At 39.4% G+C, this 24444-nt stretch overlaps 1 protein-coding gene across 1 annotated transcript in view; it reads right to left on the bottom strand.

Moving 5' to 3' along the window:
- The window catches only part of LOC149245391 (uncharacterized), a 97404-nt gene that overhangs the window by 2372 nt on the left and 70588 nt on the right, over positions 1–24444 (bottom strand). The gene's annotated exons all lie outside the window — the stretch shown is intronic.

Below are 24444 nucleotides of genomic sequence, written 5' to 3'. Positions count from 1 at the left end.
CCTATATGAACCACTTTCCTCAACCCAACCTCAGACCTATGCGAACAAATCAATGAATAAGAGAAGAAGATGATGCTTGGTGATGTCCAAATGAGCTTGAGGTCACTTTTATTTATAGGCTTCCAAGGGTGACCAATTTCCTGTTAGGGCCGACGTATCCAAATGTGCATATGTGGGATTTTCTTCATAAGAACACTTTCCCTGGTCTAAATTGAGTGCTTTAATAGTAAAAAATGGTCCTCTCGAAAAGAGGAATCTAGTCCCATGGTTGGAATTTATTACTGAGTTGCAAAATTAACACTCCCTCTCAGCTAGGGACAAGTCCAAATTGAGTGCTTCAATAGTAAAAAATGGTCCTCTCGAAAAGAGGAATCTAGTCCCACAGCTGGAATTTATCACTGAGTTGCAAAATTAACACTCCCTCTCAGTTAGGGACAAATTCCAACTGCATCATTTCATGTGTATCACGTCGTCATATCATGTCCCATCTCTATTCAACTCTATCTGTTGAAACATTATCAAATATGAAGAAGAAAAATTTGGGAGCATTAGCTACCACTCTCTATAACATTAGAGAGCATATCGCAATCTGAGAACAATATCAACGAGCACATATCAATCTGAAACTACATCGAGGAACATATCTCAATCCTAAATCGCATGGGGTGGGAAAACACGTTCAACCCCATATCTAGCTATGGGGAGCACATCTCAACCCATCCTATTTCCAACTGATATTCCTAACAATGACCCTCAAGGTTCATGTAGTATAACACCTGCATCATAATCAACTTGGGTTGTACACCCCCAAGTACACTCTCAACCCGTTGGCTAAATACGGAGCAGTAATCCGAACAAGCCTAGTTTGTGGGTATGATGCTAACTCGGTATATTATGGAAAGACCAAGATAGGGGAGAAACAACTCTGGCCCTATGTAACAGATAGGGGAGCAACATATACGAACCTTTTGTCCAAAGATCCCTCAACCCTAGGAGCCCTCTATCTCAAATCCTCACACTACGAGATGAGGCACTGGGGAAGAGTCAGTTCGGTGTTCTTGATCAGTGATGCCCCTTATGAGAAGGGGTCATATCCATTATTCCAAGCTACTCTCTGAAGACCAAAAACTGCCCTTTCAGAAAAGCCTTGGTGAGAATATCTACAATCTACTCATTTATCGATATATGATGGTGTCTAATGGCTCCTCTATGCACCATGTCTCAAATGTAATGATATTGAATCTCTATGTGCTTGGACGTGTCATGAAATACATGATTATTTGTGAGAAATATCCCTCTCTTGTTGTTGCAATATATCATTGTAGTGTCTAGGACCTACTCATATAGCTCTCCAAAGAGATTCCTCAACCAAACTACTTTGCAGTTATCCATGCTAGCGACAATGTACTCTACCTCAACGAGTACTCAATGCTACAGAATTTTGCTTCCTACTTATCCTAGATACCATCGAAGATCCAAGACTAAAACAACATCGAGATGTACTCTTCATGTCGACAATGTTTCCTTCCTAGTCAACATTGGTATATCCATGAAGTCGAACATCTTTGGAAAAATATCTCAAACCAAGGGTGATCATCCCATGCAAATATCTCAAAATGTGTTTGACAGTGATCCAATGTGCATGGAGAGGATCGGTCATGAATTGACACAATTTGTTTACTGCATAGCATATATCTAGATGGATGTTCACTAAGAACATCAAAGCTCTAATTAATTGTCTATACTTGAATGGATTCACCAAATTGGGTCCTGCAACTTCTCCACATAATTTCTTGAAATTCATTTCCATCGGTGTGGGAAAGGACTTGCATTTTGTCATTCCAAATCTCTCCAGTAGCTTCATGACATATTTTCCTTGTGAAAGGAAAATCTCAATAGGCCTTTGCCACACCTCAAGGCCTAGAAAGTAGTGCATGAGTCCAAATCCCTTCATCTCGAATTCAAAGGCTAGCTCCCTCTTACACTCTATCGTTAGGGGCTCACTACCTATCAAGAATAGATTGTCAACATATAAAACCAAAATCAACACCATACTTTGGACTACTTTGAAGTATAGGTTGGGATCAACATTGCTTCTTGTGAATCCCAGCTTCACCAAATAATTGTCTATGTGGGTGTACCATGCTTTGGGGGCTTGTTTCAAACCATATAATGCCTTCTTCAACTTGAAAACATGTGTCTTTCGATCCTCTACTTCAAATCCTTGTGGCTTATCAATGTACACTTCTTCCTATAACATGCCATGGAGGAATGTTGTCTTCACATCCATTTAATGAAGGCTCCATCCTTGACTAGCAACAAGAGAAACTATCAAACGAATGGTTGTATATCGAGCCACAAGTGAAAATACATAATCATAATCTTCTACCTCTTTTTGCGAGAATCCTTAGGCTACGAACCTTGCTTTATATTTCTCAATGCTGCCATAAACTCCATGTTTAATCTTGAATAACCACTTTGAAGTCACCACGTATTTCCCATCCAATCTCAGCACAACATCCCATACATCATTCTTCATAATTTATTCATATTCTTTGGCCATAGCATCCTTCCAAACTTTTTCTTTCATGGCTTCTTCAAAGGTGGTAGGTTCGACTTGAATCATAATACTCATGGCTGCAACATATCCCGGGTATCTACATGGATTCTTCCTTTCTCTAAATGATATTTGAACGAGAACTCATCTTTCATCATCATGTAATTTGTCATGGAGCCAAAGTGGCCTTTTCCTGGAAGGAAGATCACATGGAGGATCTAAGGGGTCCATGGGATCCATGGGATCATCAAAAATATTTGTCTCAGATTCAGGCACAGAAGGACCATCTAGAATATCATCCCTACTAATTTCAACCTTCCTTTTGTCGAAGAAAAGGGTAACTAGGTTCAATATTTTTCAATGTAATTTTGATCTTTGTACTTGTCAAGAAAAAGAATTACTATTTTATAAATTATATGAATGAGTTTCTTGCTCATTCCATAGGTCTAGGAAAGTCAAAGAGTCAAAAGAAAATTGAAGAGCTCTTTATGAGACTATGTGTAATGTATATGGGACAAACCAAATGTCCAGAAAAACCCTCCAAGACAAGCACAATCCTCAGGATGAAGTTGGCTACCAAATGAACTAAATAAAAGTCATGTCAAACTGAAAATAGAGACACATATCTTCACACTGACAGGTTGGCTTAATATGTGGGTCAAACCACTATAAATAGGCATGTAAGTTCAGAATTAAAGTCAATAAATTTCACACATCTCTCTGCAAGTCGGATCTCTGAAATCTCAGACAAGCATAGGGGTTTGCAATCCACATTATAGAAGGACACATTTTCGGATGTCTCTGAAACAGTCTCAGTGTAGGAAGATCTTAGTGCAGGAAGAATACTATCACAGTCTCAGTGGATATCAACAGTCTTTACATATATGTGATGAGAAGGATCTCAGTATTACTGTCTCAGCATGGTTAAGGATCACGATGATCCGATAGGTAGCCGAGGTAAGAAAATAATATTTCTGAGAGTGGTTACGGAGGAACGAAGAGCACGAGGGTTTCGAGCGATGGCGTTTATTCAAGTTTCAGAAGGTCAGGCCGCCGCTGCTGCTCTCAAAGATCCGCACTACGCTGAATCGGAGGGATGTCGGGCAGAGGGACGCGCTGCGCAAGATCTCTCCCTGTGGAAGGGGGCCGGATCTACCATCGGAAAGCAGCTCCAAGAACTGGAACAGAGTATGCAAAAACTTGAGTATAACCACTCTTTCTTGGCTCAGGTTTTTTCATACATGACGGATCTGGGTAATTGTTATCACTGTTCTCGGTTGCTTTCAACAAATAAGCTGGATCTCAATCAATATCAAACGGAGATGACAGCGATGGCGTTTCTTAGAGTTGCAGCAGATCTGGTTTGTGACGCCCGATCCGGCCCAGATCTGGGCAATACAGGACTCCCACAGCCGACGAAGACAACTAGAAAGCTCCTGAGAGGCATAAAGGGTTTAGAGGAGCAGAGGGAAAGTATTCAGAGTGAGCACTTAACAAGCAGCCCAAAGTCCGTAGCTGCTAGCGAGAAAATGCATGATAAGGGAGCGGCCTGGAACAAGTATGGAGCCCTCCGCCTACACTATTCAAGGTATGAAGAAAATCTTCAGATCATGGCTTATCAAAGCATGGATCCGTATTGTTATGATACAGATCTAGAAAACAAAATGTCGTGGAACCCCAAAGGGGCATTAAATCCACCGATCCGCGATATGGAGAACAGGCAGCGGCCCAGACCCCTAGATACAGACCCGCTCGCGGTAGATCGGTCCTTTAACAGGCCAGATCGAGAAGCTACCACACCAAGCAAGCTGTATCAAGGCGAGGAAAAGGAGCAGAGCAGTACTACAGGGTTAGATCTGCCTGGAAACCTGGTCAGAGATCAAAGATTTCAAGTTTTTATAAAAAACCTAGAAGGAAAATCGCACTTAATCTGGGTAAAAGACACAGATACTGTAGAAGAAATGCAAGACATTATTATGCAACAACTGGGTTATCCCATCGAAGCCCAAAGCTTGATACATGGGGGCAAAGTACTACAAGAAACAAAATACCTCTGGGAATATAGAATAATACCTCTGTCAACAATAATCCTCAACCTGAGGCTAAGAGGAGGAGTAGCTAACAACAACAAGAATTCAGACAGGGCGGGAGGAAGTGGCACTGGTTCAATTGGGAAAAAACCAGGCAACATTTCCTTCAAAAACGTCCTACAGGGGAAAAACACAGAAGGAACAGGACCGAACCAAACAGGTATGGACGCAAGGCCATACATAGTGGAACAGCTGGAACACACTCCCGAATACAACGTAAATACACCAGAAATAGACCAGCAATGCACCATATACGAAAGACAGGCAATAATATGCAGATTTAACTGCTATTGGCCCAAACCAGCGGATCTATTCATCTGGATCTACACGAACTGGACCACGGAATGCGAAGTACACCTATGCTCCAAGGGATTTTTTATTGTGAAATTTTTATCAGCAGCAGACAGAGATATAATAATACAGGATGGGCCGTGGTTTTGGGGGTCCACTGGACTCTTCATCACGCCATGGTTCCCAGGATTTGATGCAAACACAATGGTTGTCACAAAGATGCCAGTGTGGGTGAGGCTACACAACCTCCCAATACATCTCTGGAACCAGCAAGTACTCACTGGAATTGGAAACACAATTGGGCGCTACATTAAAATGGACACCCAGCGAGTGGAGGAAAGAATATTCACTTTTGCACGAATATGTGTGGAAGTAGACCTTAGCAAAGGCCTACCAGACCAAATCCAGCTGAAGCATAGACAGAGCAGCTGGACACAAGTATTAGATTATGAAAACACTGCATTTAGATGCCGAACATGTAGACAAACAGGACACTTACAAAGTACGTGTCCAGCAGGCAAAAAAGACAGCCGCAGAAAAAAGAAAACGGAAAAACAAGCAAAAGGTTGGTACATTCCACAACCTCCCCCGGATGATGAGGAGGAAGAGGAGATGGAATATGACAACCCAAAAGAGAACAATCAGATGAATCAAGAATCAGTTATAGAAGACACAGGTGCACAGGACAATATAGAGGCAGCTTTGGCAAGAAGAGCAGAAATGGACATGGGAAGAAATAAACGCATACACACATCAGACACATCAGATTCTGATAACCCACAACCTATGGCTGAAAATGCATTAGCACTCATAACTCCCACAGAGCCACAGGGGATTTGGAGAAAGGTTGAGAAGAAAAAAGGGAGAAAAGTCTGACTTTTTCCCAACTATTTAACTTTTGCATATACCAGCATATTTCATGAAATCCATACACCCTGCGAGGTGTGCAAGGATCAATGCATCATTAGAGCAATTTTTTACAGAATAACACCTTGAGGAGGTGAATTTTGTATGAACAAATCAGCAATGCCTCGGCATCTACTTATGTAATTTTCAATATTAATGAAAGTTACTGATTTTTCCAGTGGAAAAAAAAAAGGATCACGATGATCCCACAGTAGAACACACAGTCTCGGCATATCTATTATGAAGAGGATGATACACTCTTGACATACTCACAGTCAAAGTCTCATTGTAATGATAAGAACCTCGATGATCCTATAGTAATGTTCTATGTCTTGGCATACATTCTAAGTACAACTATACTCTCATAGAAGTAATCATGTAAATATAGTCATGATCTCGATGAAGACAAGGTTAGTATAGAGACCTAGTTGACATGGTGATGATCTAAGTGAAGGCGCAACAATGGTACTACTGTAATGCAATAATGATGACCTTAGTGAAATAGCAGTGATGAAGATGATCTCAGTAGTAACAAAGGAAGAGGATTGGTGTCTTGGTCTTGGAGTGGCATAGAGGGTCAAGTATAATGGTCTTGGTGTTTGTCAATTAGAATCTCTATAAGAGGAATTATGTGCAGGTTTTTCTCTCCAAGAGGGAGAGATTTTGGCCTTGGCAGAATTCCTACTGCTTGTGTTCTTATCTCTTTGTTTTGGTAGTAGTTTGATGAAGTAAACACGCACACTCAAAATAAGAAGAAGATTAAGATAAGATAAATAGTAAAATCATTTCACAAATTGTTATCAAGTATAGAAGAATCTATCTAATGCTAACTTCCTTAGATTCTTCAACACCTTTGTACAAGAATATATTCTAAAATCTTTAGAATTTTCACAATATCCAACAAATGTACCTTTTCTTCCCATGGCTTCCAACTTGTTTCCTTTGTCCTTTGGCACATGGAAATATATATGGCATCTAAAGATACGGAGATGGCCAACATCAAGCTTGACACCTGTGAACACTTCTTCAGGGGTCTTGTGGTCCAATGCTTTATGAGGCACCCTATTTTGAACCTATACAGAAACATTTGTTGCTTCTCCCCAAAGGAACTTTGGCAAATTTTGATCGTGGAGCATGGCATGAGCAGCTTCTACAATAGACCTGTTCTTTCTTTCAACTACTCCATTTTGTTCAGGAGTATAAGGAACAATTGTATCTTTCTTGATATCTTCCTTCTTGCAATAATTGATGAACTCATTCGAAATGTACTCTCCACCATTGTCAGACCTGAATATCTTGATTTTCTTCCCTGTTTGATTTTCGACCAAAGCTTTGAACTCATTGAACATTTTGAAGGCTTCATCCTTGTGCTTCAAATAATATATGCATGTCTTTCTTGAGAAGTCATCAATGAAGGTGATGTAGTAGAGATTTCCACCAATAGAATGTAAAGGCATCAAACCACATATGATCTGAAATTGGAGGAGAACTTCTCCTTCCTAAAAAGTGATCATTCTTCTTGATGTTTTGCAAGGAAAAATGAGTCTTATGACAAAATAGGTTTTCAAAGGTCTCTTCAAGGACTATGAGTTAGTTTTTCATGTAAACTTAAAACATAAGCAACATCTCATCATCTAACTCATATAGGCATTCATGAAGAGAAACAACAAAGAATTTGGTGATGGAGTTCACCCCTCCTGGGCTACATCTTTGGGCTTGCCAACATAACTAGACCACTCCATATATTCAGTGAAAAAAGTACATAAAGTTTGCTAATAAAACAAGTGGTTATTTTCCCCTTCAAGGAAATTTTCTACTGCAAAGAACTCTTACTATAAACAGCATGACAACCTACAGTCAGTCATGAAACCATCAACAATAAAAAGTGTCTCCTACAAAGACCTTGTACTCCATCTGAAAATGAGCATACATGAGCATACAAGCACTTCAATTCCACATTGAAATAAAAATAAAGATTTCCTCAACAAGACATAGTGAGAAAATAATAAATGAGTTGAACCTTGCAAGTAGCAGTTGCTGCAATAAACATCTGAAGGTAAGAAAACCCCTACAAGGCCTTTCCCATGGTCAAACACCTTCAAGAACTACTCCAAAACATTGATTGATCCATACATCCATGGACTTTAACCTACAAAAATTCTCTTAGATGTGCTCCAATCAGCAAATAAAGGTCACCATTGGATCCATAATGTCCAAAAACCCCTATCTGGACTCTTCTTGAGCTCCAAAAGGCCAAAAAATCACCAAGTTATGGCTCCAACAAGCTCTGAAAACTCCTTCTCTGTTATCCATCCTACAAAATGGATAAACAATATAATAGTGCTATGATTTCTCCATGTTTTCCATTGTGGAGACGACCATTTCACCCATCGAAGGTGAAATTTGTTAGATAATTAAATTGCCCAATAACCCTTAAGTGCGAAAACTATGGCCACATGGGCCATGCGGCTGGGGGACGGGGCTAACCGCCCGCCCCCGCTAGTCTAACCCCTTAAACTTCAGGGTTGTGGTCTTATTAGTGCCCACAGGGCCAAGGACTGAGCCAACAACCCGCCCTTACCGCTGAGCCCCCTCTTCCATGGCGTTGCGATCAAGTTGGTGGCCATATGGCCTAGGGCTAGCCCCCATTCAAACTCCCCACCGGTGAGCACTCTGCCAAGGTTCTATGGCACCCATACAACTAGAGACTAGGGATATCCCAAACCCCTTCTCTGTTGAGCTCGCTCCAATATACTGACGAGGTCATATGAAAGTCACCGTGATAAGGGCTAGAGTTAATCTTAAGCCCTTTTCCGTTGAGCTCTACTTCGGTGCACCTGTGGTCATGTGGTTGGTTGGTGACTAGGGACTGGGGCTAGTCCCTGATCCCCAACCCTTTTGTGCCATGGTCATATGGAGAGCAGACGACCAGGGGTCAAGGTTGACCACCTAGCCCCTCCTCCCATATATGCGCTTCATAAATCTTAAATAGGTTTGAGGCCCTTATGGGGGTAAGAATCACCCTTGTGGTGCAGTGGCAAGGTGCTAGGCTACTAGATGTAAGGTCGCATGCTCAAATCCTGCCCATCCTGTCTGGCCCATACCAAAATTTTGGCCAACCATGGGGTGCCATGTGGTAGCCTCTAGTTGGGCCACATGGCACACCCTAATTAGTCCACCACACACAAATCGACCTAATAAAATTTTACCAATACGAGGCTGCCACTTGGCATGATCTCATTGGTCCATACATGCCAAGTCAACTGATGATGTCAACAGTACGATAGCCTAGTCAGTTTCCTAGTCAGCAAACCTGCTAATTTTTTAGCTATTGGGACAAATGATTAGGACGCGATAACTTGAGCATACGATATCGGATTGAGGTGAAATGATTGTTGTTGGATTCAGAACAATGAACATTTAGACTTGATGTCAATTTCAAAAAAAATTGGGCACTTTAATTTTTGAGCTAAAATTTGATCACCGGATCATACCTCCCCACTAGGAACTTTTGGACTCCAATACTTTACTTCTCCTAGTAAATAAAAGGAGGTTGAAAATCAAAACTTACCCAAAACACAATCCATAATGCTTTGCTTTCAATTGGTGCTCTTCAAGCTCCAATGAAGGTACTTTACCTATTTTTTTCATGAATACCTACCGTCCTGTCAAGAATCGAGGCAAAATTCTTATTGTTGATGTAGGAACAAAAACACTAATGAGTGGAATATGAATATTCTCTTTAAACCCATATTTCATGGCTCAAACAACTTCATCCTGAAGTTCCTTTGTTGAAGACAAACTTGACTTTCCATCTTGGAAATCATAAGCAATACAATGCCTATCATGCATTGATTCAAATTTTCTTTAATGTCCTCAAACTGAGCTTGTACAAAAAAGTACACTACTGCAAAAATTCAATGACATAATTGGCTTTTCCTACAAAAACATAGTCATCTTGTATAATCTTAAACAAAGATTCTATTCACAACAAGTTTCATCTTGAACACTTGCATTGGTGAGTACATGACAAACTTGTAGACAAACTTGGACAACAAACATTGTACATTCCAAAAGCCTTGAAACATTTGGACTTATAAACAAGCCAACTACATAACATGTCAATGAAAAATACATACTTGTTGTTCATAGTGATTATTCTTGTTCACTTTATAAAGTACCCAAAACAGGTAATGACAACAACAAGCTTTTACAATTTACAAAGAAACAAACTATACAAACAATCTACCCAATCTTTGCCTCTTCTAGGCTTATGGGTTCTCTTTTTGCATCTACTTTTCTTTGAAGGTTTCCTTAGGAATGCTGCAAGTCCTCTTTGCCACTTATTTCTTCCCTTGCATTGGTTTGCACAATCTCTTTATCCTTCTTGGAACGAAGCTCTAGATGTAGTTTCCAACATCAATCATTCCCATGCCCATGCATCTTACAATGGGTATAACAGTATTTTATCTTTCTTGTAGACAAGGAAGTCCTCAAATGTGAAGGAGATTCATCAGGCTTGATGCCAAGAATCTAATCCATTCTTTTGACCATTACCATGTGTTTCTCACAAACAACCACAAAATGGTCAAATGCATCACACAAAGTGCAAGGATACATGTTCCACAAATAGTCAAAATTACCAACATTTGGAAAACACCAATGAAATTTATACCTTTCCATTGGGCTACAACTTTGATGATCTGGACCGAACAATGCATGCAAGGTCATTTAAAGCATTCATCTCTCTTAGGAGACAAATGAACATTGTCACCATGATCTTGGTGTGACATATCATCCTCTGATGATTGATTTTCCTCAAACCGTTTATAGCATTCTCCAAACTCTCTTTGACCATATCCCAATCCTTGATATTTTGGTATCTCTTGTACCATGATTGGATTGGTTATCCTTTGGCCATTGATGTCAAGGCCTCCTCCTTCATAACCCATTTTAGATAGAAGCTTCATACCAATGCCTCTAGTATGTTGTTCAAATGTTGCAAAAGAGTTTCTATGAGAATAAATAGAAGGATTTGAACTTAAGATGCCTATTACCTCCTTGAAATTTCCATCTACCTTTTCTGCTTCATATGATGATGATGAATTTGTAGATGACTCTAGCCACCCACTCTTACCAAATGACATATGATGAGAATCTATGAGATGCTTACAAAATGCACATGCATCATTTTCCTCATATAGTTCATAACCTCTATTTGAACCATGCTCACATATTGGCTTCACATTGGAAGTTTCCTTTACTGTCACAGGAGTGGAAATTTCAGCAACTTGTTCCTCAAGCACTTGTTGCAACTGAAGGCATAGATGCCTCTTCTCCTCTTCATCAATTTCAAGCATTCTTCTCAATTCAATGTTCTCCATTCGAAGAGACAAATTCATCTCCTCTATCTCTTTGAGACCCTTCTTTCCCATTAAACAAGCTCTGAAAAATAATTTCGTGTTATCCGTCCTACAAAATGGATAAACAGTCTAACAACGCTATAATTTTTCCCTTTTTTCCGCCATGGAGGCGACAATTTCTCTCGCCAAAGGTGCAATTTGTTAGATAATTAAATTTCCAAATAACCCTTAAGTACGAAAACTATGGCCACATGGGCCATGCAGCCGAGGGCAGGGATAACCACCCACCCCCGCTGGTCTAGCCCCTTAAAATTCAGGGTCGTGGTCTTATTAGCGCCCACGGGGCTGAGGGCAAGGCCAACGGCCAACCCTTACCACCGAGCCACCTCTGCCATGGCGTTGCCCTCATGTTTGTGGCCTTATGACCTGGGGCTAGTCCCCATTCAAACTCCCCACCGGTGAGTGCTCCACCAAGGTTCTAGGGTGCCCATATGATCAGAGCCTAGGGCTATCCCAAGCCCCTTCTCCACTGAGCTCCACTCTGGTATACCGACGAGGTCATATGCAAGTCCCTGTGACCGGGGCTAGGGCTAATCTTAAGCCCTTTTTCATTGAGCTCTACTCTAGTGCGCATCTGCTCGTGGTTGGTTGGTGACTAGGGATCGGCGATGGTCCCCAAGCCCCAACCATTTTGAACCATGGTCGTATGGAGAGCTGGCAACCGGGGTTCGGGGCTGACCATCAGGCCCCTCCTCCCATATATGTGCTTCATAAACCATAAATAAGTCTGAGACCCTTATGGGGGTAAGAATCACCCTTGTGGCACGCTGTCAAGGTACTAGGCTACTGGATGTAAGATCACAGGTTTGAATCATGCCTAGCCTATCTGACCCATTCCAAAATTATGGCCCACTGTGGGGTGCCATGTGGCGATCTCTGGTTGGGCCATGTGGCACACCCTAATTGGTCCACCACACAAAACGACGCAATCAAAATGAACCAATTCGACCAATACAAGGTTGTCACTTAGCATGCTCTCATTGGTCCATACCTGACAATTCAACTGATGATGTCAGCAGTATGGTAGCCCAGTCAGCCACCCAATTAGAAAACCTGTTAATTTTTTAACTATTGGGCCGAACGATCAGAACACGATAACTTGAGCATACGATATCGCATTGAGATGAAATGATTATTGTTGGATTCAGAACAATGAACACTTTAAATTGATGTTGATTTAGAAACATTCTAGGAACATTAATTTTGAGTTAAAATTTGATCACTGGATCAACATATGTCAGAATGAATGAGATGGTGGATGTCATTTTTCTTGTTCTCGCTAGAGGGGAATGGTCCCCTTGTCTTCTTTCCACTGGCACAAACTATAAATAATCCATCATGTTGGCTTGAAAATTAGGAATACCATAAACCATTTTATTCAATTTCAGAAGAGCATCATAATGTAAATGTGTCAATATTTGGTGCCATAACTCACTTAGATAATTAGTATCATGGACCAATGCTATAAGAGGTCTTCCAGTAACTCTGTAGAGTCCTTCAAATATTTATCCCAATGTAAATGCATCTCTCATGGGTGATCCAACAAGCCAAGTAAGAACATTTCCCCTGATGAAGGCAATCCTCATCCCTTTGTCTTCCAAAGCAGATATTTATACCAAATTCTTCTTCAATCCTAGCACATACATTAAATCATGGAGCACAACAGATTCCCCAGACTCCAAATGGAATTTGACGGACCCAAAGCCTTTCATGGAATGAGTGGAGTTTTCTCCAAGAATAATTTTCAAATTTGACTCCCTCTCTACCAAATCAGAGAGAACTTCCTTATACCCAGAGAAATGATGAGTGGCCCCACTATCAACCAACCAACTATCCCATGAATCCAAAGGAGAGGAACTATTAAGGGAAGAAATAAGAATATATTTAGATTGATTGCCTACATTACTTTCATACCTAGAGAACCTTGACTTCTTTTGAGGATGACAATATTCTTCATGATAACATAGAGTATCTCTTCTTCTTCTTTAATCTCATCCATTGTGATCATTCCTTTGGTCATCTCTTCTTCTTCGATCATCAAACCTGTTGTTGTTGCTTCTAGTGTTGTATCGTGGACCCTTGTTCTTTTTGAGGAAATCTCGAGCATAATGACCTTTCTTGTGACAATTATTGTATTCAATGTGAGATGTCGCTCTATCATTCCTTCTCTTTGCATTTCAAGGAGGAGGTTTTCTTGAATTTGATGGACCTCCTTTTCCTTTCCTCTTCTTGTTTTGAGTGACAAATGTAGCCGGCTCTCCCTCTTCATGTTTTTGAATCCTTCCTCTTGATATCATCCTTGATTCTTCTTGACTGAGCTTTCCAACAATCTCATCAAATGATGAGAAGACATTTTTGTTGCTTATGGTAGTAATGAATGTTCCCTGAATGGGAGGGAGACCTCTAAGAGTTATAATCACCAATTTCCTATCAGGCACAGTTTCCCCAAATCTTTGCAATTGATCTATAAGATGAGATATCCTCATAATGTAGGATTGCGCAGACTCTCCATTTTTCATATTCATGTCTTTGATTTGATCTTTCAAGGAGATGATTTCATTCAAATTATTAACTTCATACATGCCATCTATTTTATCATACATTTCCTTAGACTTTCTCAAATTTTCAACATATGTAAGAAGACTATCTTGTGAACCATTAGCTATAATTTGATTTTCTTTTGACTCAGCTATCTTGTGATTTTTCTTGGAAGTAGCGGAAGCATTTTCCAAAGGCTCAGGTACTTTTCCTTGAATGTATTCCAAAACATCATTGTTATCAGATATGATATCCAACCTGATCTTCCATGCAACAAAGTTAGATGATTCACCCAACTTCTTATGTTCCTTGAATAAAGAGGAAGACATATTGACTGTTGAGAAATATAGGGCATTCAATGTTAACAATTTATCTACTTGATAAATGCTTGTGATATGTTTTTACTTCTTAACTTATGATCTTTCTTTATTATCTTCTTAGTGTTTCCTTTTCATCAAGACAATTACCAATAAATAAAGACAAGTGACATAGTATATAGGCTTCTCCATACAGGGCCAAAACCTCTCACCTCTTGAGAGGAAAACTCGATAAAATTCTTCTTCTAGATATTCAATTGATAAGTACTAAGACCATGACACAGACCCTTGACTATTGTATTCTCCCAAGAACCTTGTCACCCACCTTGATTTTCTACCTCTTCCTTTCTTTTCCTTTCCTCCTAGAGAAACTCGGTCTCTATATCTTATATTGCACCATCACAACTTCCCTAAAGAATGTTGGTCTCTAGGTCTTCTAGAGAGAACCCCGGTCTCTAATTTGATCACTTAGTAGAGTCTCTCTCTTTCTACCCCAGAATAATTTCACTACCTTAACTTCGTACTGCCCAGAATAATTTGTTGCCCAGACTTCACACTTCCCAGAAGAATTTGTTGCCCAAACTTCACACTGCCCAGAAGTATCTGTTGCCCAAACCTTGCACTTCCCAGAAGAATCTGCTACCCAGACTTCGCACTTCGCAGAAGAATATTTTCTATACCCAAAATATGATGTCCCAGAAGAATCTTTGCACTTCTATTTTTCTGCTCCTTCACTCTCCTTTTAGCCCTCTTTCTTTTGCCTTCTCTTCGCACTTTTCTAGTGATTGCTTGTCTAAATTGTCTGTCTCCAAATGAGGCCGAGTAGGGTTATTTATACCCTTCTTTGTTGTCCTTTAGGTTGACTTGACAACTTGAGTTTAGGCTGACTTCATCTTGTAGTTTCTTCATGGTTTGTAGGCCGACTTGAAGGGGTTTGGTGACAAGTTCTTGGAGGATACTTTACATAGATAATATTGACCTATTACAAAGTGTAACATGATTTCATTTACATGAAAATGACTCTTTTATGTGTAGATGAATAAACCCTAAAGACTCTCAATGGGAGTTTTGACTCAAAAACAAAATCCCTTTCTCATGAAACCCTTGAAGAAAGTCAACATAATAATTACATTTTTCTTATTTACATTTCTTTACATATAATTACATGTCATTATGAAGACGAAACCTAATTACACTTTTCAAAATTGACTTGATTAGATAGGCTCCTTAAACTTTTCAAAGATTATTGCTTCAATGCTTGTCTCCTTTTGGGCTTGTCCTTCACCTTAGCTCTGAAACCATGTTAATTTTCACGCTACTCTATGTTGTTTCAATTACTTTTAGCCCAATTCAATTCTTCAATTAGCAATCTTTTCAATAACAATTAATACTTCCAAACATCAACAGTAATTGAAGATAGAACAATAAAAGCAATGATAAAGGAGACAACAAACACATCAACAAGAGACACCAGGTTTAGTCAAAGACCAGGGAAAAGCCCCACAAGGGGAAACCCTTTGAAAAATCTTCTTCTATTAGATTTGTTAAAGAATCTAGGGCAATAAGGTATAGTAGGATTCTTCGTTACTTGATAAAAATTTGTGGAGTCTTGTTACTTTTTATTGTTAGCTTAATCTTCTTCTTCTTATTATTAATGCATGTGTGTGTACTTCATCAAACTGCTACCAAAACATAAGAACAAGAGCACAAGATGTTGGCTCTCTACCAGGGCCAAAAACTCTCTTCTCTTGAGAAGAAAACCCTTCGGTAAGTTTTCTCTTATTGAAGCTTCTTTCTTGATAAATGCCAAACCCTATACCCTTAACTAGAAGAACCTCTAAGCACAAGTCAACTCCTTCCTTTTCTATGCACTATGTTTCCCCGACACTTTGTCTACCTCCTTCCAGCACTTCATTCCCCGACACTTCATCCTTCTTCTGGAACTTCGTTCTTCCTTCCACTGTAAGTAGATATTCTAGAAGAGATACTTTTACTTAGTGATATCCTTCACCTAAGGATACTCATTCCTTCTCTTGATCATCCGAGTTCCTTCTTGGTGTATGGTGGAAGGCTTAGTGTGACAGCACTGCAGCCCTAATTCTTGCACGTGTGGGAGGTACCCTAGAGAATTAGGGTCCTTTTTCCTTTTCTAGAGAGATAAGCTTCTTCACTTGACTTGGGAGGCCTTGTAGGCCTAATTTCAAACCCAACCAACACTAATTCATGAACTGTTTGATCCTATTTTTATACCCGCAGACTTACCGACCTCTTCTTTGCACGTGTGACTATTTCTAGCCTTAGAAACAATCCTCTTCACTTCGTCCTTCTTCCTCCTTCCTTCTCTTGTCTTGGAGACCCTTTAGGCTTATGTTCTTATCCCAAATAATGAAGTTTTTGTGACTGTAATAGAGGGTTTCTATGACAGAAAAGAGACCCTCTCATTTTTCACATGTGTGACTATCTTTTAGCCCTAGAACAAACTTCCAAGGCTTTGGTATTTCTTCCTCCTTTTTCGCCATACTTGTAGACCCTTTATTCATCCCTTCTTCACCCTTTTTCTCGGCTACCTTCATTGGTTTCAAAGAGATGGATGGCATTATTGTGGAGTGGATAGCCTCTATATATAGAGGATTGTCCCTCACTTTGGGCTGACTAGAAGATAGTTTGTAGGCCGACTTGTTGTCTTACTTAGGATGGCTTCTTTGGTGGTGTAACATGCTTGAATGAGCTTCTTTGGTGGTGCCTTTGCATAGGAGGAGACTTGAATTTGCTTGGAGGTATTCTCTTGACTTTAGTACATATCCATACATGGTGTAACATGCCCTTAAGGCCTTCAACATTTCCTTTTGAGTATTTGATTCCCCTATAGCACTTAACATGTGCTAGACCTACTTTAATGAGCAAGAAACCTGTTGACATATATTATAAAAATAATATTTATTTTCTTGAATAAGTACAAATATCAAAAGTACATTTATGAATACTGAACCTAATTACATTTCCTTCAATAAGATTGTCATAAAATGTTCGCCAAAGAGTACAATGAGCCCAATACAAAATCATCTAGAAAAATAACCCATTAACATTCAGAAATATGTTCCCGAAATCAATATATATCAGAGACAACTTTTCTAGTCTACGATCAACTACAGTCAACTATGGTTAGATGTCAAATTTAGCCCTAGATCCCAACCGCATGGAGGAAGAGGTGTGCATGCGGCTAGGACCTTCCAGCCACACCCTTGAACCTGCTAGCCTGTGGTTATAGCTAAAAATTTCCTTTGACGAGCCTATGGTTGTGACCCAAAACCCTACAACACGTGCGAGCTTCAGACCCTGTATTTTTAGACCTATGCAAACCTCTTTCCTCGATCCATCTTAAATATGTGTAAACCAATCAATGAAGAAGAGAAGAAGATGATTCTTGGTGATGTCCAAATGAGCTTGATGTCACTTGTATTTATAAGCTTCCAAGGGTGACCAATTTCTTGTTAGGGCCGACCTGTCCAAATGTGCATATATGGCATTTTCTTGATAAGTACACTTTCCCTTGTCCAAATTGAGTGCTTCAATAGTAAAAATCGGTCCTCTTGAAAAGCGGAATCTAGTCCCATGGTTGGAATTTTTCACTAAGATGTCAAATTAACACAAAGGGCTTAAAGAACCCAATAATGAGGCGAAGAATAAAATAAGACTAAAAGACAAAAAATAGGGAGGGGAGAGAATATTAAGAGGGTTGGTGTGGGGCAATGAGGGCGACAGGGGTTAAATAAATTGTGGGTGGAATCATAAAAATTAATAAGATTAAAAAGGTAAAATTTAAAATTGAATATAAAATAAGAGGGGAACAAAAAATAGATAGATAGGGGAGGGGAAATAAAATTGAATCTAAAATAAGAGGAGGGGAACAAAATATAGATAGAAAGGGTAGAGAGAGAGGGAGGAACCAAATTAGAGAATAGAAAAGATAGGGGGATTTAAAAGTTTTAAAGAAGTACAATAAGTTAGGGAATGAGGGAGGTGTAAATAAAAAATGGAAGGTAGGGAAGAGAGATAAAATTTTGAAAATTAATAAAAATGGTGGTGGGGGATTGAAAGATAGGGGGATTCAGAGAAAGGAAGAGAGATTGAAAACCAGAAAAATCAAGAAAAAAAGGAGGGTGGATTATAATAAATATCATTTGATAAGATGATGGATGGTACACTTCCATGATTTTCTTATCCTGAAACCATCTTTTCTATTAAAATTAAGAGGGTTATTTTATGTTTCAAGAGCTTCCCAAATAAAGCAAGAGTTATGGAAAGGAACATATGCTAATATTTTGATTTGATCTAAACAAATTAGATGCTTAGAATGAAAAGAGTGATCTACAATGGATGAACACCCCCCAAACCCCAATATTTAAGGGAAACCCAAAATTTATAAATGTAGTGTTCCCCTTTGACCTATTGTTAGTGCAATCAAAGCCCCTATCCATGCCATTGACCATTATTTGGCCAAAAAAATCCAACCCTTTGTTGGAACTACCCCTTCATTTATCAAAGATTCGGTTGATTTCATTCAAAAAAATAAGAACATTCAAATTGAAAAACAAGACCTTTTGGTTAGTTTTTATGTAGTCTCTTTGTTCACTAAAATCGTTTTTCCTAAAGCCAACAACTTGACATCTAAACTTGTTGAATCTGAAACCCTTAACCTCATTCATCTTTGTCTCTCATCCACTTTATTCTCTTTTAAAAATCCTATTATGATTAGATGGAAGGTACAACTATGGGCTCCTCTTTATCCCCTATCATTGTTAATATTTATATGGAATGTTTTAAAACCTTGGCCTTAAACTCCTGACATCAAAAACCTAAATGTTGGTATTGACTCATAGATGACACCTTTTTCATTTGGTACCATGGCCTTCTTGCACTTCATGCCTTTCTTTCCCACCTTAACATCATTTCCCCTCATATTTAACTCACCATGGAGATCAAATTTGATAATTCCCTTCCCTTCTTAGATGTCCTAGTAATCTAACTTATCGATGGATCTTGTTCCCACCAAGCTTATAGAAGAAACACCCATACTAAATTCTATCTTTACACCCAATCCCATCACCACCCTTCCCAAAAGTCAGTTATTCTTAAAACCCTAATCTTGTGGACCTACAAAATGTATGCTTCTTAATTCCTAAATAAGATAAAATCTCATATTACCCAAGCTTTCAAAGACAATGGTTATTCAACATCTCAAATTAATATTTTTTTTGAGTTTCCAATAACCCTAGATCCAAAGATCCCTCCTCCTCTCCACCTAATGATCTCATTAGCCTTTTAGACATAAAAGGTACCAAAAATCTTATTTCTAAGATGTTATTCAATAGAAATATTAAAACTTCCTTTAAACCTCAAAAAACCCTTAAGCAATGTTTTTGGTTAGCCAAGGATAAATCAGATTCAATGCAAGGTTCAGGGGTTTACCAGAATCCTTGTTCTTATGGGAAATATTACATTGGCTAGATTGGTCATTCATTCAAAGCTCGTCTTAAAGATCACATGGCTAACACTACCCATAATCATATCTCTAAGTCATCTATTTCAAAACACTCTTTTCATTCTACGCATCTCATTTGTTTTTATCAAATCAAAACCTTGTTTTGGCTAGTTCTAGGTTGGTCCCAAGACAAAAACCTCGGGGTGACATTTGAGTGGTGGATCCATCCAGGATTCACAAGTGGGCTTCAATGTCTTAGAGTAGTCATCGTTGAGCATTCGTACATTCTATTGGTAGGGACTTCAGTATGTCTTGTATGAGCATGTATCTTGTTTTCAGTTGTTAATATAAATAAGAGGTTGCATTTTCATATCCCTTTGGTGTTCGTTGTTTTTATTGCAAGAATTTTTATTAGAACACTCTAGTGTGCCAAATCTATTGGAAATTTAACTATTTTGGATCTTATAGTGGTATCAGAGTTGTGCATCCTACTAGCCTAAGGGGTTTTAATTTGTGAGATTGGAAATTTTGTCATAACTTTAGTGGGATTTCTTCTCTCTATAGCTAGCATCCTCCATCTTCGGTGGTACTCGATATCACCCAAGTTGGAATCTTATTCTTAGTTAATTTTTGAGGTGTTCCTACCACTTGTTGAAGACCTGATCTATCTTTACAGAGGGTTTAAGGGAACTGGATATCTTGCTGACTCCATTTGGGGGGTACAAAAGGTGACTGTGGGATCCATAATATGTTGTGCTGAGAAATCATGCTGAGAGCACATGCATATGGGTGAAGGAGGTCACACGATCATAGAATCTTAGAGGACAGAGGATTTTTTGGGAAGTAGATCCACACCATTTGATAATTGGTCATGGTGACTAGATCGAGAATGGGAAACAATATTCGAGTTACAAATAAAAATTACAATCTCTTGCGGCTACATACAGTGTGGAGATCATCTCTCTTGTGCCTAACTCAACACTACAACTATTCAGATATCGGGTAGGCGACAGTCACCATGGATTGAAGGTCGAGAAGTGCCTTTTCCAACCCATTGAGTGAGATCGACAGGACCTAGCATTGGGATAAAGCTAATGATATAGTTTCTACATCCATGTGCTCGAAATAAATCAAGGAGTATGGTGGGCATGGTTTTATTTTTTATAACTTTGACCTCCCTCTTATAATTCTAAGTGATTTGATCTAGTAAAAATTTAGATAGATTGACATAGCGACAGTTGTATGCTACTCAAAATTATTGTAAACTACTAGAAATAGGTTGCTAATCTGCTAAATCTAGTGAGTTGTTGGGGCCTTTGTTTTCAGAGAGATTAAGATGTTTTGGAGAAGTCAAAAGGGTGGCAAGAAGTAGTGGAAATGGTCATTAGAGAGTTGCGAAAACAACAGTCAAGGAAAAGGGAAGGAACTTGTGGAAGGCTAGCAGTTGTATAGGGGTGGCAGGAACAAGCAAATATAGTTGAGTGGGAAAAGACCAAGGGAAACAGAGGAATGAAGAAAGTCGAGCAATGGAGAAGGAATTGGCCATACAGGTTGGTGCGTACAGAGAAGAAAGAAGAAGATAAAAGGCTTGAAGGAGAACCTATAAGGGTTGTTTGTTGTGTCGTGACTGCTATGGTGGATATTTCTCTTCCTATGTAGTGGAGCGATGAGAGCAACTCTGTGTCTGTCGTTTCGTAACCTTGTATTCTACCTTTTTAGATTTCTTGATGTTGATGAATAGGCCTTGACCCTGATGTGATGTAATTATCTTACATATTAATGAGGAAGACTGCTATTGGGATCATAGTGTGTTACCTATGCGTTATTTAGGTTCTTTAACATCTATATGTATACACATGTTTAAGTATTTTTTCTGTTACAACATATACAACCAGTCGTGATCTGACTTCCTTGTAGAATGACTCTATGTTCTCTTCTCTCTATTCTTTGATACGATTTTCCTTGATGTTGGATTCTAACCCTCATCTAACTAAGGTTGTAGCACACCTCGGTGAGACTCCTTACTCTTTCCAAGCATGGTGAAAATGTCGGCATTGTGCTAGACTATAGCAGAGCCTTGTTAGCCCCTACACTCGAATCCAGGGTTTCGACCCTGTTGTTATTTCTAAGCCAACTAATTGTTCTGTTTCCAGGACCTGAAATTCAAAAAGGGGATTCAAAATATCAACGATTTTTAAGAACGAATTGAAAAATTGGTGGGATGAGAAAGTGGACTAGTTTGTTTCTCGTTAAGCTCAAGTCCACCGACGAACTATTGGGAAGTTGAAGGAGGAAATCCTATATTCGGAGCTAGCTAGCGATCAGTAAGAGATCTTCTGGTGCAAGTTCTTAGAAGAAATTTACAATTGGTTGTAGAGATTACAAGTGAAAGGGAAGTACAGTGAACAAAACCTATCTCATTACACCTGGACTCAAGTGGATCTCACTGTGCTACATCATCTTGATACAGATCTGACAAGAGCAGTATATTTCTGGGTACAAACCATGTTGGAAGGTTATATTATTGAATTTTTAGCAGAAAGCCATCAGTCATTTTTGAAAGCTAAAGTTGTGTTGCGATCAGGGTTGCGAGGGAAGCTGCTAAAATAGGTTGGCCTTTGGATCAAGGTTTTAAATGTGGAATATGGCTTGCTAGTGTTCCAAAACCTGAGCATGGTAGTGTAAACACCTAGTACTAGGGGAAGGACCTAAAGGGAGGGATTCTATCAAGCGGGGAACTATGAGACTGTCATGAGGATGGACGCATATGAATTACAAAATTCCAGGGATATAGGAGTGAAAAGGAGAGCATGGATAGTGGAGAAATGGCAAGAAAAGGCCATACAGACAATTAAAATGTGATAGAAGGGATTGCACCAAGTAGGAGCAGTGTTGAGAGATTTGGAAGAAGGAGAAAGTATGGAAGGAAGCTTACTAGGAGGGTGAAGACAATCACAACTATAGAGGGTCCAGAAGGTGATAGGGACCCACCCCCGTGAGTGGAGATGGATATGTTGGATGAAATGGACCATGTGGTCTTGGAGGAAATCCTAGAAGATGACATTCATTTTGCTATATAGAGACTGTTTGTTGAAGAGGATGCTTCCAAAAGAATCAATGATATACCTCCCTAAAGCTTAGGTAGCACCTCCCCCAACCTTCCCTTGGTACTCTATAACAATCCTCACAAGTTCCTATTGAAGTTAATAAAAAATTATAAGAGTTCAAATTGTGCATGTTAATTACAAAGATAGTACTAGTAGAAGTGGAACTAGTAGTAGTGGTACGAGTTTACAAGGATCTTTGCAACCTGGATTGCAAGGATTTGTGCTCTTAGCATGCACTCAGTAAAAAATGGTGAGATCATTCACAAGGTATCTTGAGTTCTCTAGTAGGTTGAACGAAGACAGAACAACGCTGGTATCTATGTGATGCTGTCTCGAAAGCCCGCCAAGTGTTGGATAATGTAAAGTTAATCAAATTTTAGACCACACTTAGGGAAAGGGCCTTGAGATGGTTCATAAAATGGTTAGAGTTACACCATAAACCAATTGTGAAAGATGTTAAAAGAGAATTTGTACAAAAATTTAAACTTCCACAAACTGATCAACAAGGATTATCGGAGCTGTGGGAGATAAACTAGCGAGAGGGATAGACTACATGGGAGATGATCCAAAGATTTAAGGATGCAATCGTAAACAAAGTTACCCGATAGATCAAAAGAACCAAAGTGAGTGATTTATCAAAGCATTATTTCCTCTCACCTGTACACCATTGACGCAACAAAATATTGATACACTACAAGAAGATCTCGAGCAAGCAACTCGGATCGAAGTTATGGCAGGATACCCACATGAGTACCGGGGGAGAGATATCACATGATCCACCTATTTTGGTTCTCCAACATTAAATTGCAAGTCTTACAGAGAAGTTGAAGGACCTACAACCAACCCACCCAGTGCGCCCAAACTTATGGTGTACAAATTTCTTAGTGGAAGGTCATGTTGCTACAAAATGTCCAAGGTTGTCAGGCACAAGTACCATGTCTACACCAGTAGGAGCACTTGGGCCTACACTCGCAACAAGAGTCACGCAAATAGGATCATAAGATTTGTATCCTGGGAGCAACCAACTGGAGTACTATGAGGTATGCAAGGGGTATGGACAACCCCTTTTCTATGCTCGATACAACAAAAATACTCCAATGTTCCAAATAAAAATTATTTTGAATTATGTGCTTCAACAACTCACCACACCGACCAGTGTAGGGCATTGGTTTCTCTAGCTTATAGGTTAGACTGCCCAACCTACTGAGTCAACAAGACTTCTTAAGGGGGGCGAGGAGGAGGAGGAACAAGGGGAGGAAGGGTAGGAGGCATATGTCCAGTTCGTTGTTGCAACTGTAATCAAGAAGGGCATGTTGCGCAGGATTTTTGGCTACTAAGAAGACCATGGTGCTTTGAGTGCAGGGTCAACATGCATGAAATAGAAGAATGTCTGGAACTAAGTGCAAGATGTGAAGAGTGGAAACAATAGAGGGGAGTGAATTTAATTAATGCATAACCTAAGGCATCTGAGGCATCCCCCCTATCAAATATTAATATAGTTACATGAGGAGGAAAAAGGATTGGGGCTGATCAAGGAGCCACGAGCCAACCCATGATTATTAGACTGGCCTCCCCAAAGTGATCATATGACCTTGAGCAATAGAAGTAGTATTACAAGGAAGCCACAAAAATTTTCGACAATCTAACTGGACGTACAGGGTTAGAGAACAAGCAATTAGAATTGCATAATTCTAAGAGCCTGGAATTATCACAGTGTGTAACAGTCCAACCCA

Source organism: Pinus tabuliformis, chromosome 7 (genome assembly GCF_031772625.1).
Source record: "Pinus tabuliformis cultivar Carrire ecotype Pingquan chromosome 7, CPIR1, whole genome shotgun sequence".
NCBI classification, from domain to species: domain Eukaryota; kingdom Viridiplantae; phylum Streptophyta; class Pinopsida; order Pinales; family Pinaceae; genus Pinus; species Pinus tabuliformis.
Note: the sequence above shows the minus strand (reverse complement) of the source record. Positions and strands in the feature narration are given on the sequence as shown.